This window comes from Crocuta crocuta, unplaced genomic scaffold (genome assembly GCF_008692635.1).
Source record: "Crocuta crocuta isolate KB4526 unplaced genomic scaffold, BGI_CrCroc_1.0 scaffold233, whole genome shotgun sequence".
In the NCBI taxonomy this organism is placed as follows: Eukaryota; Metazoa; Chordata; class Mammalia; order Carnivora; family Hyaenidae; genus Crocuta; species Crocuta crocuta.
Window position 1 is genome coordinate 3,343,140 of NW_027529526.1, and position 22,768 is coordinate 3,365,907.

Below are 22,768 nucleotides of genomic sequence, written 5' to 3' on the forward strand. Positions count from 1 at the left end.
GGAGAGTCACCAAACTCAGCCCTCCTGGCAGCATGGTGCTTTAGAGACCTGAGAAACTGTTTTTCTTGTCAGCTGAGGATAGAGTACTCATCCTTGTAAGCTGAAGGGTTGACAAATCTGTAGAGTTAGTGTGAGTGGAAGATGAGCATGTCTTGGAAGTTGACAGTCTTGGGAGTACAAGAGGGGCCGGGCCTCTGGGGCTAGGTGTGGGGAGGGGGATTGCCCTAGGGGAGTAGAAATTGTGTAAAGGGAGGTGGGTTTATTGGGGGTATGGAGTGCAGGGAGGGAGATTTTAGCTCTGGTTGTGGGCTGTGCATGGTGTCAGAGACATTCTGCTGCAGTAGCCCACATCTCTCCCTTCATTTTTCTGTCCCCTACGTGAGTGACTTGGCTTGCTGGATTCACCTTGCTCCTGGCTCTGGTCTCTAGGGCTGGACTGTTTTGATGGCTGCCCAGGGACACATAGTCACCATCTCATTGCATCCTTTCAGAGAGGCTGCTGACCCTGCTACCTGGGTCGTTGGGGAGTCCGTGCCATGTTTCCTTCCACTAGCCTACGTATACTCAGTGGCACTCCTCCCCCAACATACATGCTTTCAGAGTGCCGCCTTCTCCAGCAGTGCCCCGATCTGCTGCTGATCTGCTGGTACTCTGCAAGTTGAGGGTTTGGAGATGGCCCTGATTAGGAGCACGTTTTTTCTATCATGGGAGGCCTGCCCATGGCTGCCATCTAATGTCTGCTCGCCTTGCAGCCTGCTGGTCATGGCTGAATATTCATTGATAATGGCCAGGCCACTGCCTGGGGAAGCTACTCAAGGTGATGCCATAAAGAGTAGGTGGGTATACGGTTCCTGAGGGCACTGTGAAGTAAATGGGAGGTCAAGGGGTTGTGGGGGAAAGTGAGGCAGTTATCAGAAGGGCTGTGGGATTGTGGGGTTAGTAGGCAGGAGCCAGGATCCTCACAGGTTGTAGTTTCAGAGGACTGAAGAGGGCTGGTTTAGAGAGTCCCCTCTGTGTGCTTTTCCTAATGTCTGTGCTGGATACAGGTTGTGGTGAGTTCAGCAGTAGCTAAGGCCTCTGTCCTGGGGCCTGACTGCCTCTCCAACCTGGGAAAAGAGCCATTTTGTTTATGTATGCCAGCCCCTAGGCGTGTCTTCTCCCTTCACTCTTAAAGGAGGCACTGGGGCTGATGGTTGCTGTGACTATTCTCAGCCTCAGTTGTATGTAGCAGGGAGCCTTTTCCTGGGATGGACTGCAGGGAAACAGTACCCAAGCTAAGACAGAGGTATCCTGAAGGTTTGTTCTGAGTTGGAAAATATCAAGAGGAAAAACAGAATGAAGACCCTGGCAGCCTTTGCAGTCTTGGTTTGCAGAAGTACAAAATACTCCCTAGGTTTCATACGGTTTCTGAAAAGAGGCCAGTATTCCAGGCCTCTGCCCTGTGGGTATCCAGGATCAAGGGGAGCAAGAATGAGGGTTAATTGAGGCAGATGGTGTTTGATTTCCTTGCCTGTTAAAGAGGGATAAGGATACCTCTCTTTAATACCCTCTGCCCCCCAAGGATAATTGTAAGGATTATGAGATGTTTGTAAAGGATTTAATACAGTGCTTGTTAATTGGTAGCTATTATTTTTTATTATTAATTAAAGGTAACCGGAGGATCCTTGGAGCAGCTGAGAGAGTTTTATGTAGAAAATGCGAATGTCAAAAATGCCTTTTTTTTTTTTTTTTTTTTTTTTTTTTTTTTTGCTTCCCCCAGAAGCCATACCCGGGCTCCTAGGGTCAGATGTGAAACCTGCTCTGGAAGAGTTTCTTCTGACCTTCACATCAAACCTGTTTTCCAGCCTCAGGTCATTCAAGGAGGCCTTGGAGACCCGTGAGTCCCTGACTTCAGGCACACAGCACAGTTGAACTAGAAAGGTGGCATGTTCAGACTCTTGCTAAAGCAGCCATCTCTGGGCCGGCCATGATTATGGAATGTTAGTCCAAAGAGCAACCAGATACCTGGCACTTTTTAGCTCTGTCACTCTAGACAAGTCCTCTTATCTCTTTGAGCCAGTGTCCCATGAGAATAGTGAAACCTGCCTCACACAGTTCTTATGATCCAATGGGATCATGTATATAAAATTGTGATGTGGTGTGCAAAGAATTGATAACTTTGTACCACTCTTCTAAGTGGTTTCATGTGTTATCTCATTTAATTTTCAAAACAACATATGATGCATTTGATTACCGATTAGGAAGTTAATGAGGAAGTTGAGCTGTTAGGAATTGTAATTATTGTTGGCTATCTGACCCCCTCTGGAGATCATGTATCTGAAGACCTGTCGCCTGCAGTAGGAATAAACCAAAGTTTCTGCAAATGTTTGCACTCTGCCTTTTTTCCATTGACCTATTCTAACTTCCTAGGGTAGTTCTCAACATGTTTGTAAAATGAGTAAAAGAAGTCCTTATTGGTCAGTTTGGTTTTTTGGTGTTCCTCTCTTGTCCTCTTTGTTCTTCATCCGTAAGCTATGTGGGGCTCACAGACACAGCATCTTCTTGGCTGTGACTTTTAAGTGTCATCTGTGTGGGACTATAACCCTCTTGTGCTCATTCACCTAAATGGTCCTGTTTAAGAATGAGGTTGCTGGTGGATCAGAGCTGATATCAGCCGTGATAATGCAAGGTGTGTTAAAGAGATTGTACATTAGCTTGCCTCAATGCTGCGCAACACTTAGATGCTGAGGGTGAGTTTTAGAATCCTTCTGACTGGAGTGTAATTCATATATACAAGCCAAATATTTATGGAGAAAGAAAGAAAGGGGTTGCTAGTTTCATCTGACTTTAGGCAAGAGAAATGTTTGGTTTAGAGCCAAACATTAGACTGAAAGTTTTCAAGGTCTCATCATTCTTTCTGATGGCTCTAGTTAGCTGTTTTGCCTCCTTCCTGCTGCTCCAAACTGTATCTGCTAGTGAGCGCTCAAGTTTGAAGTTTTAAATGTGTTCGGAAAAATAGAAAGCAAGAAACACCCTGTGAAAATAAGGGCTCACGGCTGGTGGTGTTTCCAACATGGGTGGTACTCATTAACAGAGTTATGATCACAGCCTCGAATTCATCCTCATTTGTTTTGTAGCCCATTTATAGGATAAGGAAAAGGCTGTCGCTTTGTGGGTTATCTCTCGTTTTATGACAAGAATAACATTTATGAGGATATGACACAAATAAAGGAATTAAGGACTGGTTAGGAATGAAAAGTAGAAAGCAAATGGTGGAGTTCCAGGCATGCTCAGGAGATTCTAGAGCTCTCGTTAGCAGAGGTAGGGTTTTGGTGGTATGGACTTGAGTGTCCTGGCTCCCACAATAGTCTGGTGATGTTGTCAAAGTAGGTATTGTTGTTTTACTGGAAAGTGGAATGACTTGCCTGAGGGCAGGTAGCCAGATTTGTAAGGGCAGATACTGGACCTCCTGTCTCTGACTCTCTGTCCCTGAGGCAAGCAGCCTCATTTATCCTTGTAATAAGCTTTTTACTATTATGCATCCATTTTGGAATATTTAGAATATTACAAAGGAAGATTGAAGGGGGCAGGAAATCATGGCCCAAAGACTGAAGACAGCATTGCTTACATTTCAGTGGATTTCTCAACTTTTTTTTTTTTTTTTTTTTTTTTTTTAAGGAAGAGGGAACATTTGTTTTTGTCAGGGAAGATTTGCTTGTCATCTCTATATCTCTGGGAATATTCAGTTTCCTGTCTTGGACAGGAACTCTTTCTGTAAGGGTTGATTCCCTACATATTAAAGTCAAGTTCTTTCATTTTGTATACAACACTGCTAGGCACTGTAGGGGAGAAAAAGATGACCAAGGTATTCCTGCCTTCAGAGAGTTTATAAGGACATGGAGAGGCACATGTGTACTTAGTCCAGGCCTCGCGGCGACAGCAAGTGGTGATATTCTCCAGCTGTGTTGCAGGTACCCAGACACATTACTCACACTTAATCCCCAAACAGCCTCGTGGAGGAGGCATTACCCACTTTACCCATTTTACAGCTGTAGAAACTGCGAGGTTGAATGGCTTGCCTAAGGTGATAAAACTAACAACCACACAAGCTGAGATATACCACCAAGTGCCCTCTCATGAAGAACTGATACAAGAAGTTCCATTAAGGAGCAGTGCAAAGTCAGAGGCATACACCCCTTTGTCATTCTCTTTAATCCTTTTCTTCTCTCTGATATTAAGATCAATGATTCTAATTATATTGCATGGTATTCATTACCTTTTAAAAGGTTCCCTGCCCAGACTTTTTTGCTTATTCAGACCACTTGATAATAAATCTCAGAATCTTGGAACTGGAAGAAAATGGAAAGGTGGGCTAGAACTTTCTCTTTATTTTCTAATTTGGGAGAAACTGAGTCTCAGAGAAGGGAAATTACCGGGGCGCACATAATAGTGTCTACTTAAACCAGGTTTTTTCACTAGAGTTTCCCAAAGTGTGAATGCATATGAGACATACAGGGGTGAATGTTTTAAATTTTAATAGCTTTGTACATGAGTATATAATTTTTCATGTGTATTCAAAGAGAAATATAGTTACAGCATCAAAATCACTATTTGACAGCTATTGTTATCTATGTAGTGTATTTATTTAAAAAAAAATTTTTTTTTTAATATTTTTATTTATTTCTAGGAGAGAGAGAGACAGCGTGAGCAGGGGAGGGTCAGAGAGAGAGGGAGTCACAGACTGAAACAGGCTTCAGGCTCTGAGCTGGCAGTCAGCACAGAGCCCAATGCGGGGCTCGAACCCGCGAACCGCGAGATCATGACCTAAGCGAAAGTCAGACGCTTAACCGACTAAGCCACCCAGGCGCCCCTATGTAGTCTATTTAAAGAAAAAAGTGGAGGTACAGGTTGGGCAGGGAGGTAGCAGGAATCACAGAGGTGGTTGGTGGGTGTTGTGTGGATGACATTAGGGAAACAGTGCGCATACACCAATTTGTACTTTCCAGAGGAGCTACTTGCCCTTCCAACTTGATTATTTCAGGGGCAGGAAAAAGGAGGCCATCTGCTAGTGGAAATATACTACTGCTAAGCATTTTACCTGTGGACTCAGTGTTGTGTATATTGAGAAAGCTCAGAGAGGCTAACTAACAAGCCCAGGGTAACACAGGATGAATTGGAGAGGCAGGACTCAGATCTCAGCTTGGGTTCCTTCCATTGTCAAATCCTAGCCACCTGTCATATTCTGTAAAGTGGGTGAACCCTGGACCCAGCCTGCTCCTCTTCTCAGGGATCCCAACATCTTCTTGTTTAGGTATCACATTCATGTGGAAATACATGTGGTTGGGTTTCTAGGTTGCTACTGTAGCCTGCTAATTTAAAGCCTGATTTAATAGAATTTCAAAGAATATGCTGTGTTTATAATATGTGATATTTATCAAATCTGACTCATGCTGGTAAGTGATAGAACCCTTATCTTCCTGCCTTTTGGCTTCTGTTCACATTGTGTTGATGCCATGTGGATTGTGGGCTCTGGGAAGACATAGACTGTGCCTGTCAGTCTACCCAAAGGGCAATTACCAGATGCTTTTTGAGATTGATTCATCTATGCCTACTTTCAGGGTTCAGAGAATTAACTAGTATATTTTTACCTAGAGTGCAGGTACAGAGATATAAATGTGGGCTACTTCCAAGTTAGCTGAAGAAATCTGGAGTTTCAGGTTATGGAGAGAGGGCCCTTTTCAGAGATTTTGACTGGAATGGAGGGGAGGTGTCAGGCTTTGGGACTTTGCTAAACTAGCTGAATAGATTCTACTTCTCAGTGATTTAGGACCAGATGGAGCATAGCCGCTTGCATGAGGCAGGCAATCACTGCCCATTTGCTGTGTCCTAGATGCTGTGGTAGTGGGGGAGGCCTAGTGATTCCTCTCCACACTCCCAAAGATGTCCATGTTCTAATCCCCAGAACCTGGGAATATGTTACCTTATATGGTACAAGGGACTTTGTAGGTAAAATTAAGTGAAGGATCCTTTAATGAGAGATGATTCTGGTTTATCTGGATGGGCCCAATGTAATCAGAAGGGTTCTTATAAGAGGCTCAGAGTGAAAGAAGGAAACGTGATGAAGGTAACAGGTTGGAGTGATGCAGGACCATGAGCTGAGGGATGTGGGTGGCCTCTGGGAACTGCAAAAGGTAATGAATGGATTCTTCCGTGGAGGAGGAGTGCAGCTCTGTTGATAAAACTTTGATTTTAGCCCAGTGAGGCTGATTTTGGACTTCTGATCTCCAGAACTATAGGACCATACATTTGTGTAGTTTTAAGCCACTAAATTTGTGGTAATTTATTACAATTGCCATAGGAAACCAATACAGGTAGGTACTGAAGGTTGAATATAACCAGAGTCCCTGCCTTCAGTCTAGTCAGGGAGCCAGGCAAGTACACAGCCATTGTGGATAATAGTGGTGAGCATCTGATAGGGCTGTAAGTACAGGAATCTCTAGGACCTAAGCCAGTCTGGGCAGATAAGGGAGGACTTCCTGGATGAACTTGGAGGTGCCACTAAAGGAGGTTTGGAATTAGGGCCTGAGGTGGGACAGAACCTTTTTGGAAAGAGAAAAGTGTGTTCAAAGTCATCTTAGTAAGACATTGGAAATCTAGGTGCAAGCAAGCTACTGGCCAGGCCTTGCAAAGCAGAAAGCTGATTCCAGCGAGGTTGGTGTGGGCCCTCAATGGCCCTGTTTTCAGACAAAGCTTTTTGGGTCTTGCATATTAGGGAGATAAGATGGAAGACTGTTAGTGCTATGCTTTCAGGGCTGTGTGAGCACTTACCTGCTAATTCTTTTACATGTATTATCCCATTTAATCCTCATAACAACTATGCTAAGTAGGGGCTGTTATTTTCTTTATGTTGCAATGGAGCAAAATGAGACTTAGGTTTTAGGTAATTGGCCCAAGGTCACACAGTTTGTAGGTAGCCCGGTTAAGATTTGAATCATCAGGCTTCAGAGCCCAAGTTCTTCATATTCTCCTCTGTGGTAGAAAAATCACTGGGCCAGAAATCAGAGGGATTGAGTTGTAGTGGTAGCTCTGCTGCTTATTAAAACAGGTCAGCCTGTTCTCCAGTCTGTTTTCCCATCTGCAGAAGGGGACAAGAGCCTGCCTTCTTTAGAGATGTGAGCATAAAGGAGATTCTCCTTTATGAATATAGAAATACTCATAAATATTCTCATCAGAGTTTCAGTCACCCCTAGACAGGGTCTTGTTAGTGAGCCTCATTTTGCAGTGCTGGGTCATTCTTAAGGGTCATTTGGCCACAGTAGGTCATTGAGGTGTCCACATGCGGCTAGAGTGTTTGCATCCTTAGGTAGTGGTGGAGACAGAGTGGCCAAGAAGCAGTGAGTGGCCTGTCTCAGCTACCAAGCGTAGGGGTATAAGTCTGCAAGGAAGAAGTGTGCTCTGCCTCTTGTTCCCTGCAAAGATGCTGATGTTAAAAGTGACTGGAGAAGATAACTATCCTGACTTGGAGTTGGGTGAGCAGCATTTAGTCCCAGCCCTGCCACTTACTGTCTGTGATTCGAGGCAAGTGGATGGCAGTTCTGGAGCCTCAGTCTCTTGTATAAAACCGGGGCTAATGATTCCTACCTGGCAAAGTATGTGAAGGCATCCTGTCCAGTTCCTGGCATACAGAGAACATTGAGTAAATAGTGGCCATCTCTAAATCTGGCAGTTCAAGACTTCTCAGGGTTAATACAGGAAATCCCCATTCTTTGCAGGATTCCACCTTTCTCCCTTGCCTTTCAGACTTACGTAGGTGTGTTGTAATTGGATTTGAAGGAAGGGTCTGGCCTTAGAATGAGAGCTCCATGTATCTTTGAGGGGGAAGACCCTGTGCTTCCCAGTGGGAAATGGTGACGAGTGGTTTTCAGGTGGCTGCAGTGGGGGCGCTGAGCCATTTTGGAAGCGAGAATGTGTTTGTCTTGCCAAGTACAAGATTAAGTGTCACTGTTTTGCTTTCTGGGAATAATGGCCATGTAGATGAAGTAGATTTATGGCGCTGAGGTACGTCAGAGGACAGAGTTTTCTTTTCTTTTTTAATGCCTACAGTTTCTGATTATTAAGGTAATGGGCTAATTTTATAATAGCTGGAGAATAGCAATAGAGGAAATAAAAACATTTACTTCCACACTCAAGAGATAATCATCTGCTAACATTTTGGTGTATTTCCCTCCATTCTTTTTCAAAATGCGCATATACTTTTTTTCTAAAATACACAGTTTAATATGCTTTATTTCCTTTATATTAGGTCATGTGCATTTCTCAGGTTATTACGTATCCCTTAAAAACATTTTTATTTGCTATGTAATTGTGGAGTACAGGTGCCATAATTTACTTAATTCCCCATTCGGTAGTTGGGCATTTAGATTGTGTCCACTAAAATACATAAATGAATATTTCCCTAAAATACGTAAAAATATTTGACAAAAGATTTTACCATTTTGTTAGATTCCTGGAACTGGAATTCCTAGATCAAATAATAAGTACATTTAAAATTGCATATTGGTGGGGATTATCAGACTGTTCTATTTATCTTGCACTAAAAAGCAGAAAAGTGATGGCATATTAGATGGCTATGGGTCAGTCGAGTGAGGTCCCTGCTTCTGATCACCGTGCACAGAAGGCTCCCTCTTCACGCGGCTCACTTGCTTCCTGGCGGACAGTACAATCAGCCTCTTGTGGCTACCCACTGAAATTTAAGTAATGGGTCAGCCTTTCTACCGCTTCCCTGTCTGTCAGGAAGTTCATCTGTGAATCTAACCTAAATCTCAACTGCTGTATTTTAAATCCTCACCCTCTGCTGGTTCCCCTCAGTGTAGTGGAGCAGAGTGGAGCTGTGCACAGTCTGCAGGCAGTTTGCTCGTTTCTCCCCCCACTGCCTGATCCTTGCAGCTTCGGCCACCAACCTTATGTTACCCTGGAGGAAACTTGAGGGTCTCTGGCTACTGCTGTCTCGACTGGGAGGGCGGTCCCTGCATCGAGTTGCTGCCGATAACGCCAGGTAGGGTTTCCGAACCTGAGAGTGCCCACGCTGTGAGGGCCAGCCTCTGGGCCTCTCTCGTGCCCTCTGCAGAACCTGTGGGGGCAATTAGCATTCAGAGTAGTGCTCCCTTATTGACACTGCGGGTCTATCAGATTCATTCTCTGGGAAAAAAGAAACGTGGGTAGAGCAGGGATTAATTATGTTTCAGTCCCAAGCGCATTGGCCTAGTGGTAAATGTGCAGTGAAGAAGGACTACGAGGCAGAGAAGGGCTTTGAAGTGCATTCTGGTGATGGGAAAGCTGGCCATCAGTGTGGAGAGCTGGGGTCTTACCCTGGGCTTCCCACCCTTGACGTTGAGTAGCTGCTGTGCCCTCTGCCCAAACAGCCTTGGCCACCTCTCTTAGCTAGCACCCTTTGTTGGGAGCTGACAGCTTATTATAGGGCAGTAGGATGTTAATTTGGAAGGGAAATGAATATAGCTGCAACTTTGCGGGCAGTAAGAGGCCCCTTGTGTCCCTCACTTAGACATTTTAGAGCTGGCTGGCAATAGGCCAGCAGGGTGGACCGAATCATACAGGAAACAGACTGGGAATTGAGTCCTGAAGCACCTGTGGGAGTATCTGAGTGTGGCTGGAAGCCCAGAGAAGGCTGGAGACCGGAGTCCGGAGCCCAAAGTGCCCCTGGGACCGGACCCAGGCTGTCTGAGCTTTTCCAGCTCCTTGCCCTCCCCTACAAGTCAGCACCAGGAGATCCTGCCTTAACATGAGCTGCTTCATGCTTCTAGTTTTACTTCCTTAGAAGGTCTACACTCTTACGACGAGATGCCTAGTTTCACACTTTGCTGTTTCTTCTTTCATGGCCTGGTACAGTTCTAGCACTTGGTTGAAATAAAATAAACCCAGTCAAAACCCAGTGGTTTTATGCACTTGGTAAAAAAGCTACTTCTCTGCTTTTCAGCCCCTATTTAAAATTTCCATGTCAGGGGTGCCTGGGTGGCTCAGTTGGTTGTGTCCAACTCTTGATTTCGGCTCAGGTCATGGTCCCAGGGTCATGGGATCAAGCCCAGTGTGGGGCTCTGTGCTGAACATGGAGCCTGCTTGGAATTCTCATTCTTTCCCTCTCTCTTTCTTCCTCTCTGTCTCTCCCTCTCCTTCTCTCCTCCCCCCTTTCCTTCTTCCCTCCCTCTCCTCTGTCCCTCTCCCCTGCTTGTGCTCTCTCTCTCTCTCTAAAAATTAAATTTCTATGGCAAATTGCTTTTCTTCCTTTTGAAGAGGGAAGCTTTTTTCTTCTGCCTCCTTTTATTGTTTTTCTTTTAAAATTTTTAACTGTTTTTGAGAGAGAGAGAGAGAGAATAAATGAATGAACATAAGCAGGGAGGGACAGAGAGAGGAGACACAGAATTTGAAGCAAGCTTTAGGCTCTAAGCTGTCAGCACAGAGCCTGATGCAGGGTTTGAACTCACGAGCCAGGAGATCATGACCTGAGCCCAAGTCAGTTGCCCAACCAACTGAGCCCCACAGGCACCCCTGCCTCCTTTTACTGTTATCCCAAATCTACTTTGGGGCTGAATGTCACTGGTACTTTTAGTTGGCAAGTTGGAGCCAAGTGTACCCACTGTGAGACCTTTGCCTGGTGGATGCCATCCCTTGCCACACATTAGAATCCCTTTGGAGCTTTTAAAAAATATTGATGCCTGGGATCCAGTGCCAGAGATTCTGATTTATTTGGTCTGGGTTGGGATATTAGCATCATGGGTTTTAAAACATTCTACAGGTGATTCTATGTTAATTATTAATGTTTAATGACTTTCCCTGAATAAAGAGTAAGCTGTGTCTACCATGTCTTATCAGTAATTTCCCTTTTTGAGAAGATCTGTGTTAGAAGCCTGTGATATCTACAGTGGTAGTTTGCGCCATATCCTTTATGGAAGCAGAAAGGGTGAAATTACAAATGAACGATTGTGTTACTTCTGTGCTGTGTGGTATTGGCTTGCTGAGAAGTCCCTATGGATGTACCTCACACCCCTATTACCAGGATGTGCTCTGGCTGTGTCACTCTGCCTGGTAACTAGGCAGGGGACCTGGACAGGATGAGGGTGCTTTAGTGAAGGTTAAAGATAAAAATGAACAAACAGGGTATGAATCTGTTTATATTTGGTTCATTAGCCAAAGCCTGGATTTACTTTTCTCAAACTTGTAGAGCATGGGCACAGGAAAGAGGGCTGGGGAATAGAGCTCTGAGTGAATAGTAGAAGATGGTTTTCAGCTTGGGTCTAGAGGACAAACAGGGCAAAGTATCAGGTGCTTATAATGAATGTTCAACCTTTGTAGGCTGCGATCTGAGGCCTCACTTCTGCCAGGTTCCTCTTGAGTGCTATAGAGATGTCTTTGCAAAGGAGTTAATAAGGGACTGAATTATTACTGTGAGTGAATGAGTCCCTTCTTTGAATGTATTTGGGCTTGACCTTGTGTTCCTTTACGTGATTTGAGAATGGTTATGTTCCTTGTTGGCTAATGCATTTGTCTTGGTGCCCTAAGTCCTATCATCCCCTTCCCCACCCTCTCTGGAGTGTGCATGGCTGGGGCTTTGTTCCATGAGCAGCTCCTCAGGTTAAGGGGGCTGTTCTTGTAGTTTCAGCTGCTCCTTAGCTTGTCTCATGGTAGGGCTGCTTCCCAGGCCCTGGGCCTTAGAGAAGCTGGAGCTCCCTTGAGAGAGCCCCCTTAGTTTTCCCACAGGTAAAGAGGCCCCTGGATTAACCTCTGGGGTGCTGGTTACAAACTCAAACTTACAAATCCTGCATAGACAAAGCTACACAAATTTATTTCATTTTTAAAAATTGTTCTTATGCTATTCAAGCTGTACTTTATTAACCATCTATAAGAGATTCCCCTGGGGGTGCTCATTAAAAATGAAGAATCTCCGGGAAGGAAATCTAGGAATTTTGCATTTTAGCCAGATTCCCAGGCCATTATCAAGTACAGAAATGTTTGAGAATCAATATTGTTAAAAAATGTTCCTCCCCCACCTCCTCCTGCCTTGTTTTACAGGGGAAAAATGACCCAGATTGGTTAAGTGACTTGCCCAGAATCACACAGTGAATTACAGCTAGAGACTAGCCTGGAAGGAATCCAAAGTCAAGTCCAGAATGTTAATACTTCCTGATAGGTATAAAGAGCTTTGTTCTTTGAAAGTATAGCTCATCTTTCTGTTCCTCTCGTTTGCTAAGATGGAGCCTGTCATCCGTCCTCTGTTTTGAGGCAGATCATTCCTTATTGTGGGGACTGCCCTGTGCTTGTAGGATGTTTAGCGACATCTCTTGTTTCTACCCCCTGGATGCCAGCAACATTCCCCAGTTGTGACGATCAAAACTGGCTCTAGGCATTGCCACATGTCCCCTAGGGGCAAAATCACCCCAGTTGAGAACCACTGCTTTAGCGGCAGAAGACAGGTGTCAGGGATGTTCCCTAATGGCATCCTACGACATTAATGTTGGGGACTTCACTTTTAAAATTTGCATTGTTGGCGGGGCGCCTGGGTGGTCGGTTAAGCGTCCGACTTTCGCTTGGGTCATGATCTCGCGGTTCGTGGGTTCGAGCCCCGCGTCGGGCTCTGTGCTGACTGCCAGCTCAGAGCCTGGAGCCTGTTTCAGTCTGTGACTCCCTCTCTCTCTGACCCTCCCCTGCTCATGCTGTCTCTCTCTCTCCTAGAAATAAATAAAAAACATTAAAAAAAAAAATTTGCATTGTTGGCTTTTCTCCAACTTGGCTCCTGTGCTAGGTTATACACACAAATGAAATCATGCTGAATATAAGTGTTCTCCTCTCCATTTTGGCTTGCGGAATGCAGGCATAAAAAACCTGGAGAGACCACTGAATCTGGACTCCAGGCCACGGTTTGCCTGCCAGCCCTGTACTGCCTAGCAGTGGGATCTTGGGCAAGTCACTTAACCTCCTCAAACCCCTTTCCTCATCTGATTATGATAGAAAGAAATGTTTGTTGTGAATGAGAGTTAAGTGACGCCTTGAATGTGTTTGTGTTTATAAAACATTACTCATGTATTAAGTGGAGATGATAAGATTCAGGTCTAATTACCAACACTTGAAGGTTTTCTCAAATTCAAAAGTGCAGAACTCAGTACAGCAATTCTAAACTTGTACTTGGCCAGGTATATTACCCCTGTCATCTTTCCACCCGTCACACCAACCCGCTCTCACTTTAAAGTTCATCTCCTCTTTCTTGGTGGCTATCGCAATACCTCTTTTGGGTCATTGTCTCTGTAAGAGGAGTTGTTAGTTTATCACCTGTGGTTGGTGAGAGCTACTTTCTTTTTATGGTGAGATTTCTGAAGGGCTGTCAGATATTTTATGAAAATCAAAACCAGTGCTGCCACCTTCTCCCTCATTGCCAGCACCCAGAGAGATGCATGGTAATGGGTGCACGAGGCTTGAATGCAGGCTGTGAAGCCGGCAATGGTCTTCAGAGATGCATGCAGACGAACTTGGAGATTAAAGGTCTCTGAGCTCTTGGGCACAGCAAAGCTCAGCTAGTCCAGCACTTGTTTTACAGACAAGGAAACTGAGCCCAGAGGGGGGACATATCGGACGTGTCACGGTGGCAGAGTTTGATCGCTGCCCTGGCTTTCCAGATGCCAAGGCTATTGGTGTGGTATGCATGCATGTCCCAGCTGCTGCCTCAGCTGGTGTACGGGGAGCAGGCTCCACACCGTATCCAGGGTGCCTTCTGTTTGACTTTAGATGCTGCCTTGTAGGTCTTGTGAAATTGTCTCTCTCAGTAATTTATGGATGGAAATTCATCAGAATTCACACAGTGCATGACATGATTTTTACTGATTTTTTTTTTTTTTTATAGCAGGACATCTTGAGGGGGAAAAGGCACTGAATATGAAGGGGCTCCAGTGTCTGTGTGAACATATTGAAGATGAAAAAGAATGAGAAACTGATGGTCCTTTTGTTTCTTCTGTAACCTTGAACACTGTCTCTTGGCTATTCGTGTTCTCCCACTGTGATGTGCTCTTCTATCATGCTAATATTAATTGTTGGTATAATTTATACTTGTTGCTGCCTATTGAGTGGTTACTGTGCTCCAGTGGATGTGAAGTGTTTACCACGATGAACATTTCAGGTGATCTACCCAAAATCTCTACAAAGAGGGCACTATGACCATCTCTGCTTTGTAAATGAGGAAACCGGTTAAGTAACTTACTCAAGGTCACAGAGTAGGAAGGGGAGCTGGGATTTAAACTCTTCCAATTTGTGAAACCTGACTAGGCTTGTTCTGGTCTGTAGTTCCTGACTCTCATGGGGGCAGTTATCGGAAACCCCAGCAGCCAATCTTCTGTAGGCGGTCGATGCCTTCACGGACCTGTTGTGAGTTAGATGGTCTGTCTGAACACCTACGGCTGTCCCCACTGGGTGGCACTCAGCTTGCTAGGCCAACATCTACCCCAGACATGACCTCTCAGGCTGTGCCAAAAGCCTAAATGAGCAGGACTGTCCTTGACTTCAGGATCTAGATGCCTGCTGTCATGGGAGGCACAGCCTTTAGAGACTAAGACCCCGGTTTTGGCTAAATGGATCCATTAAGCTTCCAGAACTTTATCTTTCTCAGCTAGAAAGTGGAGGCGATTCCAGTCTCACTTTTTTTTTTTTTTGAGAGTGTTAAATGAAACACTTCATTTTGAAAGTGTTTATAAACTCTGGGTTTAGGTGGAATTGTGAGACTAATGATAGTAGGTTGCAGAGGAGGGGGAGTGGGAGCCTGGGGAAGAATGTTCAGGGGAAGGAAATACAGGAATAGTTGGAGGAAAAGAAGCAAACTAATCTCTATTGCCAGTCATTTCAAAGGCTTCCTTGTCCAGCCTTAACCTTCATGTAGTACCATGCCATTACGTATGGATGTGTTTCTGCTTCCTTGCCCTGTCTGGAGGAAGTGCTGCCAGGTGTGGATGGGGGCTTGGGATTCCTGCAGGTCCCTCCCTGCAGATATTCACCTGAGGGCTCCATCCTGCCATTCCCTGGGGCTCTGTGGCAAAGAAGGCTGCCTGGGGGGACTTGGTTGTTTAAAGGGAAGTTGCTAATAGATGATACTTCGGTTTATGGTGACTGTGAGGAAAGCTTAGAATTTTTAAAATTATTTTTTTCATCATTAAGATAGTGTAAATATATTACTGCCAAAATTGGATGATAGAGAAGAGGGGAAAAAAGCACTCATTTCATTTCACCTTAATTTTTCTGAATTTTGGGGGGAGGTAGAAGAAGAATAATTTTCATTTATTCTAAAATTTTTTACTTAGAGAACACAAGCAGGGGAAGAGGGGCAGAGGGAAGGAGAGAGAGAATCTTAAGCAGGTTCTATGCTTAGTGTAGAGCCCAACACAAGGTTCCATCGCAGGACCCTGGGACCATGACCTGAGCCAAAATCAAGAGTCAGACACTTGATTGACTGAACCACTGAGGTGCCCCTATTTTATTTTTTTAAAGTTTATTTATTTTGAGAGAGAGAGAGAGAGAGAGCGAGCAGGGTCAGGAGAGAGAGAGAGGGAAAGAAAGAACCCCAAGCAAATTCCATCCTGTTAGCACAGAGCCCAAAGTGAGGCTCAGTCCCATGAACTGTGAGATCATGCCCTGAGCCAAAATCAAGAGGTGGACACTCAACTGACTGAGCCACCGAGGCACCCCAATTTTCATTTATTTTAAGTAGGTATACATAACATAGCACAAATCTGACAGTACAAAGCAGTGAAAAATAAGCCTTCACAGAACATGCTTTTAGTCATTTTGTGTGTACAATTTTGACTTTTTGGTTAACATATTCATATGTTATTTCTCCCCATTTTAAAGATTTTTTAAAATTTTGCAAGCAGCACATGCAAACTGTATTTATGAATTTTTAGTCTTACATGAACAGACAGCAAAGTATCAAATTGGTAACAGTGATGACATGTTACAGTTGACTTTTTATTTTTTAGCTTTTGTTTTCTAAATTTTCCACAGTGAGCAGGGATATTCAGAGAAGCATACAGAGAAGATATTGTTCATAATCTTAAAATTAACATTTCAGCCTATTTTTATCCAGTATTCTTTGCATTCCATAAACATAGTTGAGATTATATTTTATATCCGTGTGTGGGTCCTGCTTGGTTTTCATTTAACATAAACATTTATTAAGCTTAGATTCTTCACAAACTTTGTTTTAAATGGCTGGGCAATATTCTATCAAGTAGAAACACCATATTTTGCTTAACCATTTTCTTACGGTTAGACAGTTTTGTTATTTTACTGTTAAAATAATACCATAATGAACTTAAGCAAAGCATTTAGCAGCATTGACCCTGAAACAGTCAGTCTGTTGTTTGGAGGAACTGTATTCTCAATGGGTGAGCATACAACAGGCACTCAGCAGTTGTTCATGCTTAGTGAATCAGGAGACATATGTGACGGGGTGTTCTGCAGATGACTTCAATGAATGATAACATGAAGAAATAAAGAATGTTTTATGGCAGTTCAGGCCTGTCAAGAGGGGCCCTCCAAGATGGACCTGAAGATCCAAACCTGTCCTGCTCTGGTAGCTCCTGGATCTTTGAGAGCGTTCTGCAGTTTGAGCCATGAAGGATGCTGGGGGAAGATCGTGGTTTGCAAAGCCATACAGCAGGAATGCAGGGGCTTGCTCGGTCTTTGCACTGTGTTAGAGAATCCAGTGGCGGTAGTACTTCTCCAGTCTGAGGGAAGGGGACATGGCAAGGATAGAAGCCTAAGGGGCGGTTTGTTGTCTGTGCACTGCCCCAAATGGCTGCTGAAACCAAATCAATTTGTGGAAGGCTGTGAGGATTTTCTTGGCTTGACTCTCTCTTTCGGAACTGAATAGGAAAATAGATTTTCTCTGAAAAGTGTCTCTCTGTGTTTGTGCCTGGAGCACTCTGTAATTTGGACCTTGTCAGAACAGCCTGTCTTTATTTTGAATTTGGAACCACTGACTTTCCTTTTCTTTACACTGTGAGCTATTTATATGCCAAAAAGCATAAGTGGAGGCCTTTTCACCTTCTCACTCACGACTTCAAGAAATAAATAAAGGAAAGCAGCATTCTCTAAAATCATAATCCCTGAGTATTGGCAATAAAGAGCTGAAAAATATTCTTTTTTTTTAATTTATTTTTAATAGTTTATTGTCAAGTTGGTTTCCATATAACACCCAGTGCTCATCACCACATGTGCCCTCCTCCATGCCCATCACCCACCTTCCCATCCCCCCGACACCCATGAGTCCTCAGTTTGTTCTCAGTTTGTTCAAGAGTCTCTCATGGTTTGCCTCCCTTCCTCTCCCCAACTATGGAGCTGAAAAATATTCTAATGTAGACCTCTGTACAGTGGTGATGGGCTCTGGATGGGCAATGAGAAGCTTGGCTGCTGGGTCTTAGGTGCCGTTTCTCAGCCTTTTTAGGACCTTTTGGGGAAGGGGTCCTCAATCACCCAGCTGAGCATATATCCCAAATACATCCTCTGTTCATTTATTCATGTACTCATTCTATTTGGTTTACTTTTTTTTTTTATGTTTATTTTTGAGAGTGAGAGACCGAAAACAAGCAGGGGAGAGGCAGAGAGAGAGGGAGACACAGAATCTGAAGCAGGCTCCAGGCTCCAAGCTGTCAGCACAGAGGCTGGCAATGGGCTCGAACCCACGGACTACAAGACCATGACCTGAGCTGAAGTCAGACACTGAACTGACTGAGCCAGCCAGGAGCCCCTGGTTCCTTTGGTTATTGATCACCTCATGTTCTTTGTCATGCAGTGTACGAGGCCATAGTAATACAGCTATGATGGAGCCTGCCTTCCTGTTTCAGTCAGGATTAAATGGCAGTAATAGGACACTAGCTATTCTAAACAGAAATGGATTTAATACTGTGAATTAGGTGCTTATATAATTGGAAGGGTGGGAGAACAGGATCAAAGTTGGCCTTTGGCAGTGACTCCTAAAACAAGACTCTGAAAGTGGTCCATTAGTCACTGTTTTCTTTTTTCTCTCTCTCTTGAACTCCCCTTGCCTCCTGTTTTCAGGTTCTCTCTTCTAGATCTTAGACTATCACCTTATGGGAAGAACTGCTTCAACGAGTTAAATGGAATATAAAGTGTTAATGATCAAGTCTGTTAATAATAATAGGTGTCACTTGTGGATTCTGTACTGAGTGCCCAGCTGTGTGCTAAGTCCTTTACATGCTTTATCTCAATTCTCACATTCTCTATTAGGTACTTAGTAGTAATATAGATAAGGAACTTGGAACTAGTAAAAGCTAAGTGACTTACCCAAGATAAGTCCATTAATAAGTAACATTTGAATTCAAGCAGTATCCATGTCCAGAGGTACTTGCAGTTTCAAAGAAAAGCTGAGTCAAAGAAGATACACAAACAAATGGCCATGAACACATGAAAGGATACTCAGCATCATTAACCATCAAGGAACTACAAATCAAAACCATAATGAGATACTACTTCTCACACAGGCACCCACACCCACCCACCCATACCCGGTTTAAACAGATAATGAGAAAGTACTGGCAAGAATGTAGAGTAATTGGGGGGCACCTGGGTGACTCAGTCTGTTGAGCATCTGACTTTGGCTCAGGTCATGATTTCATGGTTCGTGAGTTTGAGTCCTGCATCAGGCTCTGTGGTGACAACTTCAGAGCCTGGAGCCTGCTTCAGATTCTGTGTCTCCCTCTCCCTCTGCCCCTGTCCCCCTCATGCTATGTCTGTCAGCCTGTCTCTCTCAAAAATAAATAAACATTAAAAATTACACTAAGAAAAAAGAACATGGAGAAATTGGAAAACTAATACACTGTGGGTGAGAATATGCAGCCATTTGGAAACCAGTCTGTAGGTCCTCAGAAGGCGAAACATAGAATTACCATATGATTCATAAATTCTACTCTTAGCACATAACTAAGAGAAATGAAAACACATGTCTACATAAAAACTCATGCATGAATGTTCAAAGCAGCATTATTCATAATATCTCCTAGGTGGAAATAACCCAAATGTCTACCAGCTGATTAGTGGATAAATAAAATGTGATATAGCCATATAATGGAATATTATTTGACAATAAAAAGCGAGGTGCACGCTATAAGGGTGAACTTTGCAAACGATGCTAAAGAGAAGCCAGTCACAAAAGATGACCGTGCATATGAAATGTTCAGAATAGAGAAATCTATACGGATAGAAAGTAGATTAGGGTTGGCAGGGGATGACAGCTACAGGGGTATGTATGGAGTTTCTTTTTAGGGTGAGGAAAATGTTCTAAAATTGGGGTTATGGTTGCACAACTCTGAGTATATAAAAGCCATTGCATTGTACACTTTTAAGTGAGTGAATTGCTTGACACATGAATTGTGCCTCAAAAAAGTTGTTATCAAACCAAAAAAAAAAAAAAGGAAGAAAAGCTAGGAAGGACCATACTTACCCAAATAAATTAATGGCTATTGGTCTAACTTAGGGAACAGAACAAAAATCCCATCCAATTCTCTGAAATGTTTGGCTTATATTAGTTTATCTTCACTAGAATCTGGTTGGTGCCCTTAGAGGTGATTTTATTTCTCACTTATTTTTCTAGTTTTTTAAACTTTTTCTCTAAGTGGTGTGTATTACTTTTTACTAAGTAGGGAACCAAAAATACACTATGTCATAAAATATGTATTCCATTGGGTTATGCAAAAAGATCATGACTTCCACATGTTGTGCCACTTGAACTAGTCTGAGACAATTTTTGTCGTAGAAAAGAGATTTTTGGGGGGGGAGAAGAAAGAGGCATCACAAGTGTTTGTTCTCGAATTGAGCTGGTGTCAGAATCCAGTCACTCCTGGAAGCCCACCTACCTTTCACCCTTTCATTTCATTTCTTATTTACCCTTTCTTTGACTCTCTCTAAAGACCAGCAAGTTGTTAATGATCACAATTTTGTGCACACTTTTTTTTTTTGGCAAGGAAAAAAATTATGGGAGACAGTGGTGGTGGTGATGGGTAGTTACATCAAATTGAATATGAGTAAAGAAATGTTGTGCCCTTAGGTAATTTGTTCCATTTTATTTATCCAAGTATAATTACTGATGCCAACATTTCATACTACTTGTAACCCAGTAAAATACCTCATGAAAGTTATAAGTTACAGTTATAAGGCCTGCATGGGAGGGGAATTCACTGTAGCCCCTTCCTTTCCATCTGATGTAAGGGCCAGGTGGACCATACATATGCTTTTCGTTTTGTTTTTAAACAAGATTTACATATCAGTGAAGTGAAATTTATTGAGATTCAACTGTATGTTTGAGGGCAGAATACACTGTCAGGCAGTCAGAATAAAGCTGAGGATTTACAACCCATGAGAGGCTTAAAATACGGAGAGTTCTTTCCCCATTACACAGTAAGTTGGCAACTTGGAGCATGACCTGGATTTCTTGGGCTCTGAGGCCTTCTCATATATTGTGTGCACATGTGTTTGTCTGTAAGTAAGGTCCAGGTGCCTTCCAGATTAAAGCGGGAGTGGGGAATGAGGGTTGTGGGAGTATATCTGCTAGATGCCTCTTCCCCCAACCTCCCCATGAGCCTGTCAGCACTTTCCTGTGCACACCTGGTGCCTGGGCCCTCTGTCTCCTTGCCGATACCTGGGACTGCTAAGAACAGGCCTGGAGCAGCTCACAAGTATGGAAGAAAGAGAAATCCCAGAGAGCAAGTTACAGATCCTTACTCTACCACACACAAGAGGTCTTTGCCTTTGGGAAAATCACTTACTTTTCCTAAGGGTTTCCTAATCTTTAATAGAAATAATGCTAGCCACCTTTCCTGCTCATTATGAATATGAAAGGAAAACACATACGTGGTGCCAGAGACACATTAGGCTTTTGGTTAAGATCATTACCTCTTTCTCAATCTGCTTTGCTTTTTTGCCTACCCTTTCCCTGGCTTGATTCCTACACTAGGTTGGCAGAGAAAGTTACCCAGTTTCTCCACCTCCAGTCAGAGGCCACCTGTCAGTACTTTCATTAACATATTTTCTCCCTGCCTACCTATTTTTGTGCTAAATTTGTCTGTATTGAACACATTTCTCCAAAATCAAACCCACTGAAACAAAAAATTGTTTCCTCTAGAATAACCTTGCCCAATAGAATTTTTCTATGGAGATGAAATGTCCTTGGCTATTCTTATCCCTTTGCTCTTTAACCTAGATTTAAGATGGGTTTGTGAAGCACCCGTGAAAGCCTCATGAGACCTTGATGGGTTTCACATTGAATTTATAGATTAATTTAGGGAAGAATCAACATCTTTACAACATTGGGGTTTTCTAGTTCTTTCATTTAGGCCTTTTAAAATATTTTTCAGTAATGCCATATTTTTCTCTATGAAAATTCTTTCACCAGCACAGTTCTGGTTTTTAGGATTTTGGCTGGGTGGTGAGGAGGAAAATGCACCAGAGAGAGTGGCATCTAGAAGTAGGGAGATCAGTGAGGAGGATATTGGAATAGTCCAGGTGAGAGAAGATGAAGTTTGGATTTAGGCCTGTGTGAAGGGAGAGGAGCCAACACGTGCCAGAGGTGTTTCCTGGGAAAAGAGGACAGGGCCGCCTTAATTCTTCCAGGGCAAAATAAGGCAGGGTGATGATACACTTGTTGCCGTTTACTGATAGCTCACTGTGTAGTGGCCAAAAGCTGGGCCAGCATGTTATGGCCATCATTGCTTCTCTTAATGCTACAAGGTAGCCATTATTACTTCTGTCTTCCAGACAGGAACCTAATCTCAGAGAGGTTAAGAAAATAACCCAAAGTCACCCAGGTGAATGAAGCAAATGTTTAAATCTAGATCTACTCCTGCTCAAAGGCCACTGAACCCCCGTCTAATCTTGGGTCCTCTCAGAGTTTATTGGAAGTACTTTATGAAAATATGCCAGACCTTTTGAATTTTATGACTGAAATAAAAATGACTAAAATCCTGTTCTCAATCATAGTCAGAAAATTAAATTGGAATGTTTACCTAGTTTTATAATGTTTGATAAAAGATCTAGACACATCTGGATTTATGAGGTCTATAAAATTTGAGTTGTGGAAGGGGCAGGAGGGAGGGCTTGGGGAACGTAGACCATGTGACTCAGTGGAAAGCAGCAGAAGTAGTTTTGAATTCCGAAAGTGTTTCCGGTCATGTATTTCTGGGTAACATTTTGTTGATGTTTTTCTTCCATTGGTCAGACCAAAAAAATGAATAGCCTTAATTAAAATTTCTATTGTCTTTGCCACAGAGGAAGGAAGCCTTTCCGTGGTTGTCATGGTGATGTCTGAATGACACCGTTGAAGTGCGTAGTGATTGCCATCCAGAGCCCTGAAATGAGCATTTATCATTTTCCTTGCCCCCTGAGAGGCTTGCAGAACCAAACTGCACATTTCCTTAATCGCCTTTTAAATTCACATTTGAGCCAAATGCGTGTGTGTGCGTGTGCGCCAGGGAATACACTCTGCTGCAGCCATGGTTAGATTTCAGACTTGCTGAAACCCCATTTCTATTTGCTTTGTGCTCCTGAAGCAAAATGGCATATGTGAGGTGCTCATGAAAACTCTCAGAAAGTAATTAGAAACTACCAGCCTTTTGCGTGGCACAGCGGGACAGCTCACAAGGGAGGCCTCCTCCCTGTCCGGCTCTCCTCTCTCCCCCTGCTCCCAGCCACAGCCACGCAAGTTTTACCTGACACACCTTCTCCGCAG

General features: G+C 43.5%; 1 protein-coding gene across 7 annotated transcripts in view; it reads left to right on the forward strand.

Moving 5' to 3' along the window:
• PLEKHA7 (pleckstrin homology domain containing A7) overlaps positions 1–22,768 on the forward strand; it is a 142,105-nt gene that overhangs the window by 1,466 nt on the left and 117,871 nt on the right. The window lies entirely within an intron of this gene.